The 19589-nt window shown below is 44.6% G+C and overlaps 1 long non-coding RNA gene across 2 annotated transcripts; it reads left to right on the forward strand.

Moving 5' to 3' along the window:
- Positions 1-6419: 6419 nt before the first annotated feature.
- On the forward strand, positions 6420-13824 carry LOC111938273 (uncharacterized). 2 transcript variants are annotated; one of them, XR_015276938.1, is made up of 7 exons: positions 6420-6445; positions 6624-6699; positions 8203-8418; positions 9666-9752; positions 9907-9982; positions 10605-10742; positions 11818-13824. It is a non-coding gene; the product is annotated as an uncharacterized LOC111938273 (long non-coding RNA). The 2 variants fall into 2 exon arrangements; XR_015276939.1 differs by lacking the exon at positions 9907-9982.
- The last annotated feature ends 5765 nt before the right edge of the window (positions 13825-19589 follow it).

A 19589-nucleotide genomic window follows, 5' to 3' on the forward strand; every position in this document is an offset into this window, starting at 1 on the left:
GTCCAGGAACCCAGAGATATACCAGGAGGTTGGTGTAGGCACTGAAATGGCTGGTGCTTCCCTGCCCCTTGATATTTGTTTAGAAAGCACAAGAAAAAATACTGCTTTTCCTGACAAAACTGCCAATAAATTTGCTCAGTAGGCATAAATAATTAGCAGCATGGGGACATGGCTGACAGATGATAGTCTTGACATGTTTGTAAGCAACTCAAAATCCATTACCATGGGATCAAAATTGCATAAGAGTCTAAGAAAACACTGAATCAGGGCCTAAAATCTAATATATCAACTTTGATAAGCTACCTAGTAATCAGCTACAAGAAAACTTATCTTGCTCAGGTTGTATTTCTAGCTGGCATAGAGACTGAAAATTAAAGAATTAGCATATTTGTGGCAAATAAAATATTATGTTCCCAAGCAAGTGACTGTCCTTATTTAATGCCCTGCTTTGTATTTAGAGGAGCTGCAGAGGCACATCCTATATGTGCTCAGTACAGCAGCTGAATGATGTGTTTGGAATAATTCATCAGATAAATTCATGTCCATGAATAATCTACATTCAGACCATGACCTTTGCCAAGCTGTGCTATTTCCAGGCCTGTGGGAAGAAACAAGGGGAACACAGAGGAAGTTTTGTCCCATCTCCTGCATTCCATGGGGATTCCTCCTGTGGGAGCAGGGTGGGAAGGCCTCAGCCCAGGGTGTTTTCTGAGTGTGTTGCTGGAGCTGGGGAAACAGTGATATTCCAATTACAGACAAGGGGTTGGGGACACACTGAGAGCTGCAGGTGGCCAGCACTGAGTGCCTTGGCTTTGCCAGCCTGGGCTCTCCTGAGCTCCGCTTGCTGCCCCTAACCATGGACTAAGAGCAGAAGTGCATTCCCCAAAGCTGAGCTGAGGTGGAGCTTCCCAAACCACAGCCCCTGACTCCTCTTGAGCCCTGGGAGAGATCAGGCAGGTGGGAGCAGCTCCCAGCACCTCTGGTGGCTCTCACCCCTGAGCCTGGGCTGCACAGTGAGGCCATGCAGCCCTGGGCAGTGCTGGAGGTGTCTCACCATCGCTGGATGCTGGGAAATGAGGCAGGGCAGCCTGTCCAGCTGATGCAAGTGCACATATGTTTATCCACTGAAACAGCTGGCTGCTTATCCCAGCACTTACCTGGTGGGAAAACCACGAATTGAAGCAGCTCTCACTGAGTGAGCTCTGCACTGCCTGCAGTGCACTAGAGAGGACAAAATTAGAACAGCCTCAGGACCATGGACAGGTGCTCAGAGAAGCTCTGATGCAAGTGCTTGGAAGCCTTGGTAGGTTTTGCTCACTGTGCCAAAAACTAATAGGAAATAAAATAGCCAGAAAGCAACAGGGCTGTAAAGTGTCAGGAGCAAAAACTGAGCCAGAGATTTCCATTTAGAAAATATTATATCTTGATACTGGATCACTCTGGTGTTAGTGATTTTAGGAGTGAACTTTAGCATTTTTAGTATGAAACATTTACATTCTTCCTCATTTGCTTTCAGCAGTTTCACAGAGCTTTGTGTTCACGCAGAAATGTCTTATGAATTCTGTGATGCTTTTATTTACTTCTTGTGTTTAAGACAGGAAAAAATATTTTGTATCACCTCTTGCTGTGGGAGTAAATTTCCCCTGGACATGTTCCTCAAATCCTCTGGATCATCTGGGTGAAGGAAAACCTCCCAGGCTGCCAGTCATGTCATGTGGCTGGGGGCACTGTGTTCAGCTGGGGAGACTTTGGGGTTTGATTCACCAGCTCACCCAAGGAGCTGGTGCATCTGCAAAATAAGCAGGAAAACTTGAGGGTGGATTTGCTGGGCTGTAGTCCTCACTTTGATGTTCCCCCTCTGGATGAAAGCAATGACTCAGTTTCCTTGTCTGTAAAATGGAAGACTGGGATTGTTTTCCTGTTGTAAGAGTTTGAAGAGAGGATGAGAAGAAAAGCAAGAGATGTTTTTCTGTAGGACACATGTGAAGGAAGCTTAAAAGGGATCTGTGTTCAGCACTGTGAGGTTTATTTGCTGTTTCAGCTTGTTTGTTCTTTCATCAGGCCATTGAACAATAGCTAATGAAAGGGGATGACCTTATTTTTTTTTTTCCAGGATATTACTGCTCTTCTGTCTTTGAACCAATTAACACAGCAGCTTTGTGTGTGGAATGCAGCAGTGCTGGGTCTTCCCTGTGAGGACTTTGATGACTGCTGCAAAAGCAAAAATGTGCCTGAATGGGGCTTTCATTATTTCATTATTCTCTAAATTTATTTTAGGTTGCTAAAGAATTAACGTGAATAATTTTCCCATTTCACCATCTGCTTTAGACTCCATCTCAAAGGGTTCCCAATGAGTATTGCAGGCAAAACCCTTTAAAAATGATCCTCTCCATATTTCCCACACTCAGCAGTCTGCTAATGTGGCCAATAGATCTAGGTGATGGGCCTGCATGATTTAGGGAGCATCATTAGGGTTATGATGAGCTATGCAACTGTCTTGTTTATTCACACTTAGCAATTTCCTCGCAGCGCCTTTTGTCTCAGAAAGTCTTTTTGCATTTAAGCTTTTGCAGAGAGAGTAGTGCCAGAGACATTCAGTGGGTGAGACATCCTTGGGCTCAGGAGCATGAGCTGCTCCTCTGCCTCCCATCTTATTTCCCTTGTGGCTGGAGCTGGGCGTGCTGAGGAGCTCTGGTGAGCTCTCCATAACTGCCCCAGGGGGAAGGACACGTCTCCTGCTGACATTCACAGGGTCACTCACAAAGAGTTTATGTGTCTTCACTGTCAAGCCTCTGTCTCTGTGCATTTCCCACTCCAGTCTCTTGGGTCCAAGGATTTTTATTTTTTTTATTCACTCTTTGCCTAGCAAGTTTGAACTCCACTGAAGCCTCTTTTAAACATCCTTGCCTCGATGCCTCTCAGGGCAGCCCACGGCTGCCCTCCTTCCTTGTGAGGAGGAGGATCAGGAAGCTAAAGTATTTAACCTGCCTGTCAAACAAAATTATTCATGGCAGGTGAGTGGCTGAGCAGCATTTTGCAAGGTTGCCGTGAATAATACATAACATGGTCAGTCCTGGCACGGGAGTGTGGCTTTAACTTTAGAATAACCCCCACGCCCGGAATACAAACGGTGCTCATCTTCCTATCCCATTTCCAGTGACAGGTGTGAAGGGATGCTCTGATGGCCAGGTGTGAGCAGCTGCAGCTCTGCCCTTTGGGGCCGTGGCTGCAGGGCAGGGCACAGGAGCAGAGCCGTGTCCTGAGCGGAGCTGACGGGCTCTGAGTCAGCCCGTGCCCCCAGGATGAGCAGACAGATTTATCAGCGCGGGCAGAGCGGGATTGTAACGAGGTTCCACAGCTCTGGGATGGCACCTAACTCATCTCCTGCCAGGGGGAACAGGGGCAGACAGATGGACAGCTGCCCCCAGCTCTCCCCTGTTGGCTTTGCTTGCAGAGCAGAAGATGGATGGCCACGCACACAAATGTGCTCAGAGTTCTCCCCAAAGTATGATGTCATTCTGGTATTTTATATTCAGAGTAAAATATTACAATGGCGCTATTTCCTTCCTTCCAGCAAAAAATCAGTTGAGCGGATCTTCTGTTCTTATGGAAAGCCTCTGAGTCTATTATTTTCCTGGGAATTGGATTTTTTTTCCAGTTCTTGAAATTCTTCAATTCTTGAAAGGGGCTCACACAAAATTTTGGCTGAAATAGTTTTACCATGTTTTATAATAGAACACATAAAAGAGTCTGACTTTTGATTATATATGGAAAGTATTAGTTCTGTGTTTTGAACTACTGGCATCATATAAATTAAAACAAGATTAACGATTAATTTATTTGATTTAGAATTAAAGATTAATTTAATTATAAATTAAAACAAGAAATATTACAACTCCTTTATATTTACAAACTTTTTTTTTTCACCTGCTCTTTCCTCTGTTAACCTGCATTAGCTTTTTGCTCACCCTGGAAATCCATGTGGTAATAAAAGAGAATACAAGTGTGTTAAATCCCACCAAATCCATCACTTCACAAACACCCACACACTTCTCATGGTTTGAAAAGTGCATTTTGATCACTGTTTTGTTGATACTGACATAAACGAGTCACAATAATCTTGATGCAAGTCAAAGAGAGTCTGTCCATTGACTTAGTGACTTTGGCTCAAGCATTTGATGTACAGAAAAAAAAAGAGATCTAGAGACCTGGCTGCCCTGAAAGGTCCCATTTCCAGCAGCAGTCCATGAGATGTACCAGGAGAGGATGGATGTGATGGACAGAGGGGTAAATAGAGTGGGAGTTACAGCTTTAACATATGGCTGCAGGGGCACTGGAGTGAGGCCTTTAATTTCACATTAGGATTCTTCTCGTATTCGTTAGATAGAACAATATTAACCTTTTGAATTTATTTAGAAACTCATTAGTGCTTTTTTCCATAGTCCATTCTTTTCCTGATTAGCTCTCCTCATTACAATTCAAATTTCTTTCTGCTACATTTACCACATTGTCCTGCTTTCTCTCATCTCTATTGTTGCTCGGTTTAATTTATTAAAGCAATGAAAAAGGAAGGGGGGATCGGTTGACACAGAAACCTTCCAAGCCTTTGGTGCTCGAGGAGGAAGAGAGGAGAGGGGAAACACCCCTGAGTTTTCCTTTTCCTCCAGGAAAAAGGGGTGGGAGGATGTGGCAGCAGTTTCTGTACAAGTGTGGGATGTGAGCATGGTTCAAAGTGGAGCAGCAGATGAAAACCTTCTTGGGCCCTTAGTCCATGGCCACAGGTGCCAGCAGGGCACTGAAGTGGCTGCAGTGCCGTACCTGCAGTGACCCCACAGCCTTGCAGGGCTTGAAATTCCTGCTTTTCACTTCAGCCATTGCCCAACCCCAGGGTTTTTAAATGAAATTCCCTCTGAGGGCTGAGCATCCTCGTCCTGTCCTGGAAACATGCAGCTAATGCTCCCCTGGAATCCTGTACCTAAGGGTGGTTTAAAACTGTGGTAAATCTTTAGCAGCCTTTCTTTTGTGTGCTTTTCCTTGGGCTCAAGATAGAAGTTGGGAGCTGCTGTAGTTCCTTTTCACTTCCCTCAGCTCCAGTGGAACGTGAATTGATGCTTTGATGGGTTTTTTTTTTAGTGAGAGACTTGAGCCTGTCCCTGTTTTGGGGGAACTGGAATGGGGAGATGCTTGGATTCATTTGTGTATTTGCTGGCCTGATTTGCAAACTATTTTTTATTAGGAACACAATTTTTGCCCTGTCTTTCTTTCTTTTAGTCCAGCGCTTGTTTCTCAGCAGCGGTGCTGCCACATCCCATGTGCCTGTGATTAAAGCTGCATTCACTCCTGACAAGAGATGATTAAATACAGCCAGATGATTCCAACCATCCCAGCCATCGTGCTTCTCTGATTATTGGTGTGTTTGAACATCTCACAAATGTGAATGAATGTGTTTACGCAGCAGCTATCGTAAAGCAGGGAAGCGCCAGAGTGTTTTATTTGAGGAACAGAGGGATTAACTCAGCAAAGGTTATATAAAGAGGTTTTGGCAGGGCCACAAAAAGAATCTAAATTTCTGAGTTTCTACTCCAATGCCTTAATCATAAAATCATCTTTTCTCTGAATTCCTTTCCGTCTGCAGCAATTATAGTTTTGGCTGGGTTTATGTCCTTTATAAAAACCTGTTTTTCACACATCTTATGAAACAGAAGAAAAGAGAAAAAAAAAAAAAAGAAGATAAAACAATCATAATTTTCCAAGTGTGTAATTCTAGATTCCAGCAGAGGCCTAAAACAAGTAAGGTAATTATTCCACTCAGTTCAGCACCATTTGGAGAATTAGGCTATTTCGTGAATTGTAGTTTTAGAATAAGACACATGGACTGGAAAAAGTTCAATAAGCATCATGTAAAAATAAAAGAAATGCTTGCAAAAATCAGCTGAAATAAAAGGAACTGGCTGCAAGTGAAGGTGGGTTGAGTCAGATGGGAAACTCAATGATGTTGAGGGAAGGTTAAAAACAAAAAAGCAAATAAAAAGGAAAAAAAATATTTCCCTTTGTTTATGAGGAAAATGCCAGAGCATATTTTCAGGGTGAAATTAATTCTTGGTGCAAGCTAAAGATAAAAAGACTTTCCCCAAGGATGAATTTGGCCCATGGGCAATTACAAGAGGTCAGTCAGGGGAAGCTGCCAGGGAGAGGTGGAGCCAGCTGGTTAAAGGCTAGGCTAGACCATACAAGCACATTTGTTAGTGATGGTTAATTAACTTGTTCCTGGCAATCAGCCACCAGGGCAGGAGGTGGACTTGATTTGCAAGTCCTGATTGTCAAGAAAGTCACCCATAATTGCCTGTGATCTTGCAGCTTTCTAGTTTTCATCTTGATCTCGTGTTCCCCTATAAATGGTGCTTGGAGGGGCTGGTTTTGGGTTTTTTGAGGTCTCTCTCCACAGGTTCCTTGCTTCATAAAACACCATTTCCATACTTATTGCTACTGATGTGATTGAACCTTTGCTGTGATGTGATTTTGGGTGCACATCTCGATCCATGTGAAGCTGTTGGGTTTGGGGAGTTTTGGGGAGGATGTTTCCTGGTGTCTGAGCAGAGAGTGGTATCCAATCTGTGAGACAGGAGCAGCTGTACCTGCAGGAAGAGCCTGGGGGGAGTGGGTTTTTGCTGAAGTGGAGAGGAATAAAAGCAAGAGAATGTAAGCATTAGCATGTAATTTTTGGTAGTTGGTGCAGAGCATAATAACTTCAATTTCAAAGCTTCTCATTCCCCTCGCTTTGTGCTTTATTAAGACTCCAACTTATATTTAATGGTGGGAATATCACTTTTTGCTTCCTTAATTCTGTCTGCAACTGATCTACATAACCTGCTAAATCTGTACTCGGTTCTCTGAGGTGTGTGAGGCTTCTCACTGCACCCTGAGAGACACAAAATTATAACCTGAGCCTTCTCTTACAGTGTGTGTATTGTGGCTCCCTGCTTCCTTGTGCTACAAGCAGAATTACAGAAGAGTATAAAATCTTATTTTCAAATATTTATGTCATGTTCTCAAGGGTGTTCCTAGCATGCCAGGCAGGTTTCTGCTCAAACTACTCAATTTGTTTTCCTTCACATGGGATGTTCTGTGTCCAGACAAAGAAAGAATGAAGTATGTATTTTATTATTTAAAAAGGCACTCCAATCCAATTGACTGTTTAAAGAAACAAGTTTTCATAAATATTAGGCTTGGGAAAAGGCCTCCTTTGGCAAACCTAGTCTGGATATTTCTACCCTTGACACATAAACATAGTGCTGACTTCTTTCATTTTCCTGCCTGTAATAGTGCTGTAGACCTTTTCCAGACTATTTCTTCATGATGTGACTCATCCAAAGTGCAGCTTACTCAAACTGTTCTAAGTCTATTTATCCAGGCAAATATTTGGACATGTAAAACAGCAGTAAAGTGCTACGATGTCTATCAGGGCAGGAGAGCACACAAAATCTCTGACACTGTCAGTCTCTCCCCAGTGTGTTTTATCTGGAGTTATATTAATTAGCAGAGAGCAGTGTAGAAGTTTGATTCACCCCCATACCCATGCACAGGCAATGAGTAAAAGCTTTGCACAGGTCTGAGGTCCATTTTCTCAGCCCTAAGTGGGGTTTGCACAGGTCTGAGGTCCATTTTCTCAGCCCTAAGTGGGGTTTGCACAGGTTTGAAGTCCATTTTCTCAGCCCTAAGTCTGGTTTGCACAGGTTTGAAGTCCATTTTCTCAGCCCTAAGTCTGGTTTGCACAGGTTTGAGATCCATTTTCTCAGCCCTAAGTGTGGTTTGCACAGGTTTGAAGTCCATTTTCTCAGCCCTAAGTGGGGTTTGCATGGGTTTGAAGTCCATTTTCTCAGCCCTAAGTCTGGTTTGCACAGGTTTGAGGTCCCTTTTCTCAGCCCTTATTCTGATTTGCACAATCTCACAGCTTCATCAGAGCTGCTTCCCCACCAAGGGGCCCTGAGGTTCAGCAGCTGCACAAAGATCTTTCTCCTCTGTGTCACTGGCTCAGCCTTTAAAAGCCAAGAGTTGTCACGAGCTGATGGCTGTGTAATGGATTCCCCAAAAGCAGCTGCTATCACTGTTGAATTTATCTTACATTTTATCTGGAATAGTTTGGGGTCTGGGTCTTACCCTTGGGGATTTCTCATGCAGCTGCTGATGGGTTTTGCTCCTCAGCACGACTGAAAAGCCCAGAGAACAGGAGCTGTCACTGAGCTGGAGCCCTCCTTGCAGCAGGACAGGTATTTTACCAGCTGGCAACACACGGTGGTGGAGATTTCTGCACTGCTCAGAAGGTCTGGTTGAAATTTTGTGCAAGTTCAGCTCCATGGGGCTTGGCAATTTCACACTCTCATCGTGGAAGAGATTTCAAGAAAGGCTCCTCCTGTCCAAGTGAAACTGTCCTTTTTCCTCCTGGAGCCTTGTTCTCTGAACTGTTGACACAGGCTACCTGGGCTGATGGGAAGGATAAATTACCATATATGTGGTTAGGAATTTGTAGGAATTTGGCAACATTTTATTGCTGCCAGGGCTACAGATATGACAGACTGGTATTTATCCCCCTTTTTTTCTTACTTTTGGCTGCTGGAATTAATGCATTTCCCATTGATTCTCTAATGAAGACAGAGGCCTGAATTCATGCATTGCTTTTTTATTTGCATTTTTACTACAGTTAGTCTCGTTTCATTGTTGCTGAAGGCCATTAGTGAGGAGCTGGGTGACTTGTCTATGCTTCTGCTTTTTTGTAGTTTTCCAAAGCTCTGTACATAATAATTCAGGCACCCTTTTTTTGCTTCTGCAATTAACCAACCCACAATGTAACAGGAGAAACAAAATTGATTGAATATGTCAAGCTTTAAGCCTTCTGAAAGAAATGCAGCAAAATAATGAAACACTTTTGTGATGATGCCTTTCAGAATCGTTGTCCTTGCTCCTACACAGGTCCAGCCATGAAATTAGGATGGATAAAAGATTTTGCCACTACATCCCCCCACCCCAGTCAATCCTGACCTGTGTTTGAAATGAATTTTTTGATTCATGTCTGCAGCAGACAGGGCTTCAGCTCTCTGCTCATCCCACCTACAGACAGCAACTCCCTCTGCTTCCCTCAAGGCAATTTGTGGTCCAGCAGCAGCACCAGCAGACATGAGCTGCTGGATGTAGCTTTTCCATGGCAAAAAACTGTGATTTTTTCCTTTATGGAGACCTCTCAGTCTTGTTGCTTTACCCTCCTTCTCTGAAGAAGGAAGACTGAAGCAAAAGAAGGTTGAAGGACATTTCTCAGCAACATCTCTGAAGTTGCTGCCTGGCTCTGAGCCATGGTAGTCACTCAAATCCACACTGAGCTGCATTTCTACAAGGAAGTCTTTGAGCTCAGTCTGACCTATTTTTTGAAATAAGGATTTAAAAGTCCTCTCTTGCATAATGGGCTGTGTTGGCACAGCATCATGAAAGCAAAGTTGGATCCTGGGTTCCCTCTGTACCAGCAAAGTACTCCTGGCTCAAACTACTTCTGCTAAGTCAAACCCCTTTCTTTAAAATATGCTTGTCATTTATATGGTTAAAATAGTTTCCTTCCTTGAGATATTTTACTTTTTGAACTTTCCTTTTTTTTTTTTTTTTTTATTTTTTTTTTTCAGGAAGCCATGGGCCATTTACTGTGCAGTTTGTGCTCTCAGGTGCTTCTGTTCCTTGCTGACATGAATTCCTTGTGCAGTTCAGACTCGGTGAGATTTTGCTGCGCTGCTTTGCAAAGTTTCACTGCAGAGACACTCTGCTCACACCCTGGAGCCTGCAGAGCTCCTTGAACCAACCCTTGCAGAAGGGAAAAGCCCAGAAAGAGTGAGGTTCACACCAGCTTCCTTATTATTTTTGTTTCAGGAGCTCTTCAGTGAGTGCTGCCTGTCCCAGCCGCTACTCCAAGGGGGAAATTGTCCTCTAGGATTGGGTGATGGAGGCAGGTCCTTTAGTGCTCCTGTGCACCCCATGGGACAAGAGATTTGATATTTCTATTAAACAGAAAAATAATTTTTAATGGGCAAAATGTACAATTCCTGTGCAACATCCCTCCTCCTAAAGACAAGGCACTAAAATACTGGAATTTCCTCCAAATGAAGAAAGTGTTGGCAGTTGCAGCTCTGTGTAATTGTTTCCCAACTTCCAAGTACACCTACAAAATAATATTGCCTGCAGCACAACATTGGAGATGATTAAAAGGATTTTTATTTTTATTTTTTTTTGTAAAGATGAAAGACTTTATATCTCTCTGGTAAATGTAAAAATATTAATTGAATAAAGTATTAATTGTCAGTAGAAGAACAAATGTGGCTTAAAATGCATGCAAAGATGTTGGAATTTACAAATGACCTGATAATGTAGGAACTATAAAACATAAAAAATACCTAATTAAAACATACACATTTGAGAAGGAAAATAATTATAATTTGAAGTATTCTTCATTTTAATAGATATTTCCTCAATTTCATTGAGCCCTGATGCTTTTTTGTTGTAAATAGCTCACATGTCCTGTTTTTTCCACTTATTAAGCAATGCCATTTTTGCCATTTGCTGCTTTTCAGAACCTTCTTTGTAGGCTGGAATGAAGAGCATCTTCTCCTGAATTCTGTCGAATTTGGCAGCTGTTCCACACCTCTGAACTTGAATGTTGCAGTAAAGTCAACCCCAAAGTAAGCAACACCTACCTGGGGAAAGTGAAGGTGAGTTTTTCGCTGAGCGACAATGAAAACTGAGCAATTACTTCAGCATTTAACACCTAAAGAGGGTAGGACAAGGGTCACAGCAGCTTTTCCCTCCGGGTTAATCCCTGCAGTGCTTTGTGGCAGGTCCTTGGTGTACTCAGTGCCCTGGCACTGCTGGCCCTGCGGATGGAAATCGGGAGGAGAGCTGCCCTCTCAGATCTCAGATGAGGAAAGTGTTTATTTTTACTGGTAAGAGCAAGCTGTCTCTTCAGCTGTCACAGCCCGGGTCAGGAAAGCAGAAGGCTCTGTTTCCCTGGGAGCTGCTTTGCCTCTCTGCTGGGAATTAGCCAGGCATTAGTCAGGGCTTTGCTGGGACCCCTCTCTGCCCTTGCCAAATAAATGGCTTTGGGAGAGAAGGGCAGGGCTGGGAGCCTTGGCAGGGATGAGGCACCTTCCAGCCAAGCTCTGCTTGGGATGAGTGATTTACAGAGCTGGAAGGAAGCTCTGGGGACCCCATCTCCCATGGCTAAGCAGGAGCTCAGTTGATCAGATGAGGTGATCTCATTTCCCCCTGGGATTGCTGTGGATGGTGGGCATTAGGGATGTGCCAGAGGGGAGTGCAGGCACATTCTCGTGCCCAGCAGAGGGAGGTTGTGCTCTCCATCCCATCTCATCCTTCTGCTAGGATGCATTCATCAAAATCCACCATGTTTGTGATGCTCCACTCCTCATTCTGAGAAAAATGGCAGAAATCCTGTCCAAGCAGGAGAGGGAGAGGCCCTATTCCTTATCCCAGAGCCAGTGGAGGTCAAGAGGCTGAAGCCATTTCCACATGAGAGCAGTGCTGCTGGCAGGATGGGGCACCTTACCTGATCTCTTACCACCGTGATGGACAATAGGAACAAAATCCTCCAGTCCAGGTCCTCCTGTGCCAGCCTGGATATTTCACTAATGAGAGAGCTCACAGGAATCTATGGAAACCAGTGGGAATGCATTGTTGCTCCCTCAGGACAGGATTCTACCCTGTGGTTCTTCAGTCTTTCTATTTGTCACTGTCATTTTCACCTGTTTTCACTGAATGTCTTCTCCACAGGCTATTTTCACTTGGAATTGGAGATATTTGCTGCTGTCAGGCCCAGAGCAGACAGGAACTCCTCTGAGGAGCTCTGCTCATTGCAGAGATGGGAACTGCTGACATACTCGAATAATGGAAATTCTCAAAGTATTTTCCCCCCTGCCTTTTCTACACCAGATTCCCAACAAATGCCCTGGGTTCCTGGGGTAGTCATGAGGAGTGGGCACATGTTCAGCTTCTATTCTCATGCTTTTGAAAACTGCATTGGAACAGACCCTGTTAACAAAAGCAATGCTCCAGTTCATTCTCAGAGAAAGAGAGGACCCAGTGCCAAGCTCAGACCCAGGGCTGGGCTGACCTCTGCTTAAGGAGTGGGGATCAGGTTTCCACTGCCAGTCCATCTCTTGTTTGGCCCTACACCTCTGGAAAAGGGGAGGAAGCATCTTGAAAAGAAACAACACAATAACATCTTCCCAGTGATCTGCCATTAACCTCTGTGTGGGCTTAAAGCAATATTGCACAAGAACAAAAATCAGCAGATACTTTCCCAAAGGCAGTCAAAAACTGTTCTTTATCCACTCAGATCTTTGCTGCCTGGGGCTATCTGAGTCATTCTTCTCACTAAAGTCTGAGGATGAATTTCTTTCTCTTACTGTGAAAAGTTTACATTTAGAAGACTCATGCATGAAGGACCAAAAGACATTTGGTTTGGCTGCACAGTAAAAGAGTTTAGTGTCTTCATTGCTTCATTACTTCATCCTGGTTGCTAAAGATCAGCTTCCTCATAGCTGCTGTTAAAATCTGTGCTGAGGCTCTGTACACTGACACATGCTGCAAAATGTGCAGTTTGCACCAATTCTTTCCTGTGCTGGAACAGCCTGCATGGAAAAACAAAAAAACCTCTTCTCCACGTTACTAAATTTGTGCCACGTGGGCCTTGTCTGTATTTTCCTATTTTAGTGACTTTGAAAACTTTTCACAGGGCAAGAGGAAGGATGCAAGAAGGAGAGATGAGGGATGAGGTGCTTGGGGAACACAGAGGCACACAAAGTAAAGTTCTCAGAGGAGAAGGATGGAGTAATGGGTCCCCTTTCCTGAGGCAGCTGAGGTGTATCCCTGCACCAGCCTGGTGCTCTGGCTCTGACACAGACCCCTCTCCTGCTCTGAAATAACTTTAGCTATTATGTGTGGCCAGTAGGGGTTAAATGCTACACTAAGACAGGGTTTGTAGAGAGAGATAAAACCTTTAACAGATAAGGAGAGATGGTCAAGGAAATTGCATTTAAAACTTTCTGTAGGTTTACTTCCCTTAGCTTCTAGCTTGCCTTCCTTGAGAATGCTTGTTTTTCCTTAAATCTTCTTTTTTATTTTCAAGCTTAAAAATTTTTAGTTTTAGATTTTCCTGATGGGAGAATTTAAATTTTATTGATGAGAGAATTGTACATAAACCTTTGTTTTCACCTATGTTTTCAATGGAAATAAGCATACTGCAACCTTATTTCCTTACTGGGGTTGAGAAAAAATCCACTTTTTTGGATTGGTTACTTAGTGAAAACTAAAAAATAATAACAATTCCAATTAAACTGGGAGTGTCCCTGAACATTTCCTTTTGAAGAATAGGCCCCTTTTCTTGGGGGAGTGAAACTTCTCACTGAAAAACTTTTAGTCTGTCTTGATTTGATTTTTACCTTTTCTACATTTTAATTCTGGTTCCCCATCACATTATTTGACTTTGCCTGTGCCCACTTTCTCCCCATCTGCCTCACCTTAATGGGACATAAATCTCCCAGTCCTGTTTTTTTTCCTTACTATCCCATAGTCTTCTGCTCTGACTGAATCACTGGGATGATACAGCTCCATTTATAAAATGCTAAAAGTATCATTTATATTTTTCCCACAATCCCTTTTGACTGGTGTCAGATACAGAAACAGTAAGAAAATGAACCTCAAGGATCAGAAAGAAAATCCTTGTGGCTCTATCTGCAGTAAGAGTAGATCCTTTTCCAATAAAGATGGATGATCTGGCTTCTGTCCCCTCTGCAGCCGATTTCTGTCTCCCTCCCAAACCAGTCTTGGGATGTAGGATGGGACAGAGCTGGTTCCTTCTGTGGGCAGCAGACACAGCACAGTGAGGAAAGGCTGTGAGGAAGGGATGGATCCTGAGAGGGGTTGGACATTCGGCCTGGAGAAGAAAAGGCCCTGGGGTGACCTTATTGTGGCCCTTTGGTACCTGAAGGGGCTCCAGGAGAGCTGAGGGAGGGCTCCTGTCAAGGGCATGGAGTGACAGGACAAGGGGGAGTAGCTTTAGACTGGAAAAGAGTAGGTTTAGATGGGATATTGGGAAGAAATTGTTCCCTGTCAGGGTGCTGAGGCCCTGGCACAGGATGCCCAGAGCAGCTGTGGCTGCCCCTGGATCCCTGGCAGTGCCCAAGGCCAGGCTGGACAGGGCTTGGAGCAGCCTGGGACAGTGGAAGGTGTCCCTGCCATGGCAGGGGGTGGAATGAGGTCTCTGGGGTCTCTTCCAACCCAAACCACTGTGTGATTCTCCGAGCCAGGCCTCACCTCAGAGCCCAGCACTCCTTGGTGAGTCAGGGCACTGCCAGCACCCAAAGGCTGGCGAGGGATCCTCCCTCCAAGGAAAAACATCCCAACTTCTGGAGTTACCTCTCAGCAGCACCAGCTCCCACAGCCCTGCAGTGGGTCTGGCTCATTTCCACCTGCCCTGAGCACATCTGCCCGCTCCCAGGGGCACCAGCCCACACTGACAGCAGAGGAAAAGGGGAAAAAAGCTTTCAATTCCTGTCAGGTAGATGGAAATTTGTGTTTCCTCCTGCTCTCTCCTGCCTCCAGGAGAACACACTGTATGTAGAGGGTGACCCTTTTTCTCCTTGCTGCCCATCCCAGCTGGGCTGACACGTGTGATGGCAGACAGACACCAGCCAGAGCAAATTGGGCTTGAACTCGCTCCAGAGGAAATTGTTGCAGGGCGTGCACAGGCTGGGCTGCATTAGGGAGAGCACAGAGCAGAGGAAAATGTTTGTGTCATCTGCAAACGCCACTGCGAGGGGACAGAGGAGCAGATGAGCATTTTGAACTCTAAAGGTTAATGCAGAGAACATGAAATACTGCTTTGTGTTTGACTTTTGAAGACTACTCTCATTTGGGGGGAGTTTGGATGAAATCAGATGAATCACTACTACCTGGATTTTCTTTTCTTTCATCTTCTCATTTAATTTTATTTTAAAGCTGATTTCTTGCTTGCTACTTTTTCCCCCACAGGAAGTTCTGGAATTCTTGATATTCACCAGAATTTTAGTTAGTATATCTGCTGGGGCTTCATGGTATGACTGGAAATCAATGAGGATGGATATGGAAGCATCTTAATGCTGTAGAAACTTTATAAGAATAAAACTCTAATAAAAAAAATCCCAAATGTAAAAAAAAAAAAAAAGAAAATAGGAAAAATACATTTAAATACAAGAAGTTTGAAAGCATATCCTTGCCTGTCCAAATAGCACTTTCAGGTTGTTCTGCAGGAAAAAGCCACAGCAGCTCATTAACTCATCACTGTTTAATGAAGAGCTGTGTGTTCTGGCCACATCCATCACTGCCACTCTGCTCTGAACAAACTCCCTGACCTCCTGAGGCTGCACAGCCCTGAGCCCTGCTGAGCTCTGCTTTCAGGCCAATAGGAGCTTCCTTCCCAGCACCTTATTTTAAGCTGTGAAGAATATTTTGGAATTAAAAGAGTGCCATATTAATGGCCTCTCTCCCAAGCACAGCACCACCATGCCTCTGCATCCTCTGACATCAGACAGGCACTGAGAGCCCGGATGCCAGCTCTGTCCCTGGGGCCAGGGGCAGAATCCTGGAAATACAGCACTCGTCTGTAAGGAGTCTGGCAAACGAGGTAATGGCATGCCAGTCCTGAAGGCTTCATTTGTCTGTCCATGGCAGGCTGATCCTGCCTCTCTCCCTGGAAGTGGCTGTGTGCCAGCACCATCCATCTCTCCCTGTCCTCTGGGCTGCAGACTCCAGGTTTTCCATGGACACAGCCTGAGCAGGTTCAGTAGGTGCCTGGTGGAAGGGGCAAAGCTGAACCTCTGAAGGTCCTGAAGGATGGATGAGCATTAGGCAGCCTCACAATTTTCTCTTTCTTTTTAAGATGAAAATTTCTAAAAGACATTTCTAAAATGTCTTTCTAAGGTCAGAGGATGTAAGGGCGTGTTGTCACCATTACAGATTGAGAGATCATGTGCTCTGTGTTTAATCCTAAAATATTCCTTACATTTTAAAATAAAAGGCCTGGAAAGCTCCTCACCAGCTCCATTTTGACATATTCCAGTAGAGCTTTGCTGCTTGAGCTGGGGAGTGATGTATGATAATTTTGCCAACATTTTGCAACCAGAACTGCTGCCTTATATTTATAATGTTTTTATATTTATATATTATAATGTTTTTTGTCTGATTGTGCAGAAGGTTGAAGAGCTAATTTAATCTGTACTTAGTTGCTGATCTTCCCTTCCTGTTTTGCCTTTAATGGCAAGGGGATCACTTTTCTGACATGCAACATCTCTCATTCATTTTTTTTGCTGCATCTAGACATTTACCTTGTTTACCTCTAAGCTGATCCAGCCCACCCTGGCTGGAGTAAACTGTGCCACATCATCAGAGCTGCTGGGCTACTGCAGCAAGGCTTTATTTGCCATCATTTGTCCTTTTCTGGAGCCAGGTTCTTGCCTGAGGTTTGAGCATTTGGTGCCCTGTGGGGTCTGGGCTAGGACAGAGTTATGGTTTTAAATGGTTTGTGATTTCTGTGGCAGCTGGAAATAGCCTATGGAAAATGATGGCAGGACAATATCATGTAGTTTAATTAACTTCTGCCTTCTCAAACTTCAAATTGCATTTAAACCCAAACTAACAGCTCATCCAAGCAATAACCAGCCTTTTATCCCTCTTCCTTTCACCCCTTCCTCTCTCAGCTTCATCTCACCATCCTCTCTCCCACCTGCTTTCCCTGCATTTGACTTTCAGCTGCTCCAGGCCATGATGAGCTACCTCACATTCCTGCCAGCAGTTTCAAAGGAATTATTGAATGCCAGTAGGACTTTGGGACATTTTTTTTTGTCCAAAAATATCTTTGTTTGAGTAGGAGTCCTGTTGGCAGGCCCCAGTGACATTTTCAAAAGGACCTGTGTGGTGCAGGAGCTCAGATCTCAAGGAACAGCTGTACCTTGATCCCTTATGTGTTATTTAAAACCCCTGCCTGTTGTCCTCATGCAATCCACTCAGAGGATGGAACCTCTGTATACAAGGATTTGCATTTCTCTTCTGTAGTGAAAACCAGAAAATGATGTGTTTATGGGGACAGTGAGTTTTCTGTGCTTGTGGTTGCTGGATGAATTTTCTGTTGGATTCCATTTGTAGTTAGATGAGAAATATTCAGGGGACAGAGTTTTGTGGTGGAATAAAACTGTGCTTTTCCATCTGAGCAGGAGGTCTACATGGCTGCTTTCAGGATGTACCTTTCCTCCCCAGAAGAAACAAAACTTTGAGGCAGATTCTAAAAGCCACGGTTCCTCTCCAGAACTGCCACAGACCAAGCTGCAGACCGTGGGTTTTGTGACTGTGAAGCTTCTCTGGAGCTGCTGCATGAACCTCTCCTGCACTGAGGAGCCAGGGAGAGGGTTGCTGTGATGTCTGAACAGGTGGAGCAGAGGACGGTTAAAAACCAGCCAGTTATGGGAAATCTGACTCATGAAAACCATTGGGTAAATTTAAATACATTATTCTAGCTTGGAGGAGGAGACCATCTGGGTAAGTTGAAGGATGTGTGTCTTGCTGAGGGAAGAGTTATTTCAAATGACAAAAGAACTGTCCTGAGCTGGAAAAATCTGCCAGGCTCAAGATTAAAAAACAGCTTAGAGTGACACTGATTTAATGTTTGCATGTCAAGAACCTAGCTAAGGGCCATCATATTAAAACATTTTAAAAATACTTTTGCTGGTGTTTGCCAATTACATAAAGCAGGAAGGCCTGCAAATTTTATCAGAACTTTATATTAGAATGTTCCTTTAAGATATTTTTATAGAAATCATGTATTTGAACTCCAAATTCCATGATGGCTCTGCTTTAAACAAAAAAGCTGGGAAAGAAACGGGAGGATCTCCCTGTAGCCAGGTTGCAGTGGGCTCAGACAGGCTTTTAACTTGTTTTTGAGAGTTAAGGCTCTGTTTTGCCAGCTGGCCCATCCCTGAGGGTCAGGGTTGATGGTTGGGCAGCCAGGTGTCTCCTGATGGACGTGTCCCATCTGCCACAGGACGCAGAGCTCACAGCCCGCTCCTCTGGCTCTCCCTCCTGGCACTGCCTCAATAACCTCAACCTGCTGTGCCAGCACTAAGCTCAGGTAGATTCCAATCCAATTCTGCTAATTTTCCCAAAGAGCAGGTCCTCATGGCAGAATCCCTCCTGGAAGCCAGCTGAGACCCAGCTGAGGAGAGGGAGAGGCAGAAAGAGAGAGGGATCGTGCTGGATGTCCCCAGTTAGAGTGGGAAGTGGGGTGAGCTATGAATGAGATTGAGGAAATGAAGATGGTGTGAGGCCAACAAGCTGAAATCAATGACTGAATACCTCTGGCTCTGTTGATAGACAGATCAGCCATAAAATTTGCAATAAAAGCACCCTCTGTCATGCTCTCCTGTCATCTTCCTGAGAAATGGCCTGCACAGCTCGCTGGTACCACCACTCCTGGGGACCCAGGGACAACCACCGCCCCCAGTGATCTGACCCTGCAGACATTGCCAAGGCCAGCAGAGTGGATCCAGGCCTGGTGCCATGGCAGAACAGGATTTGTGACAAAAATCCATGCAGGTACTGCTGCAAAGGCCCATGGGGCTTCCTCTCCACCCCTGCTTTAGGCAGACATGGCAATTCTGAGTTTTACTAAATTTTTTACAAGCGTAGATCTCAAAACCCTATGGTACAGACTCATCATTACCACCTTACAGATGGGGTTGCTGAAGCAGAAAGATGGGAAATGACTTCCCTGGAACCATTAACTGGGTAAATGACAGGGCTAAAAATAGAGACCAGATCCTCAACCTTTCATACAAACCTCTGCCATTCCTGTCTCAGAGGAAAGATGCCAAGGGAGTTGGTTAAAGAAGGCAGCAGCTCCTTAGGTAATACAGAACCTGACTGTCCTGGGTAAGATGCTTCTATGAGATTCTCCACCAAGACTGCTCCAGTAAGCCAACATATTTTTGGAGAAAAAATGGTTGACAGAAAGGCCAGTGAGCCACATATGGCTGTAGTGCATGTCAATCACACCAACCTAATGCGTTCAGAAGTTCCAAATGCCTTTTAAAGCTAATGGTCTGTGCACTAATAGCTCCTGGCCCTGGCATCCAGGCTAGCAGCTGGTGCCCCTAATTGGTAGCCCCGAGGATGAGCACGTGGGCAGACGGCTGGATTGCAGAGCAGCGAATGGATTAGGAACCCTGCCTTGCTAATTCCACCCTTCTGCATGGTCTTTAATCAAGATGAAAAGTCAAGAGACCGCGAGGGGGTAACAAACAACAGCTTTGCCCGATTACCAGTGTCCAGCTCACCCAGACCTGATGGGCACTGCCTGCAACAGCCCTGCCAGCAACAGCTTGTGGAGCTGCCTGAGCTGCAGCTGTTCTTCCTCCCCGTGGTGTGTGCTGGACAAAGCTGCAAATAACATCACAGAACGGCACGCCTGTCTCTGGCCTTTTTGGGGGTGCAGCTTGTCTGAGGGGTTGTTGTCA

The sequence above is a fragment of the Cyanistes caeruleus genome, chromosome 16 (genome assembly GCF_971803275.1).
Source record: "Cyanistes caeruleus chromosome 16, bCyaCae1.hap1.1, whole genome shotgun sequence".
NCBI classification, from domain to species: Eukaryota; Metazoa; Chordata; class Aves; order Passeriformes; family Paridae; genus Cyanistes; species Cyanistes caeruleus.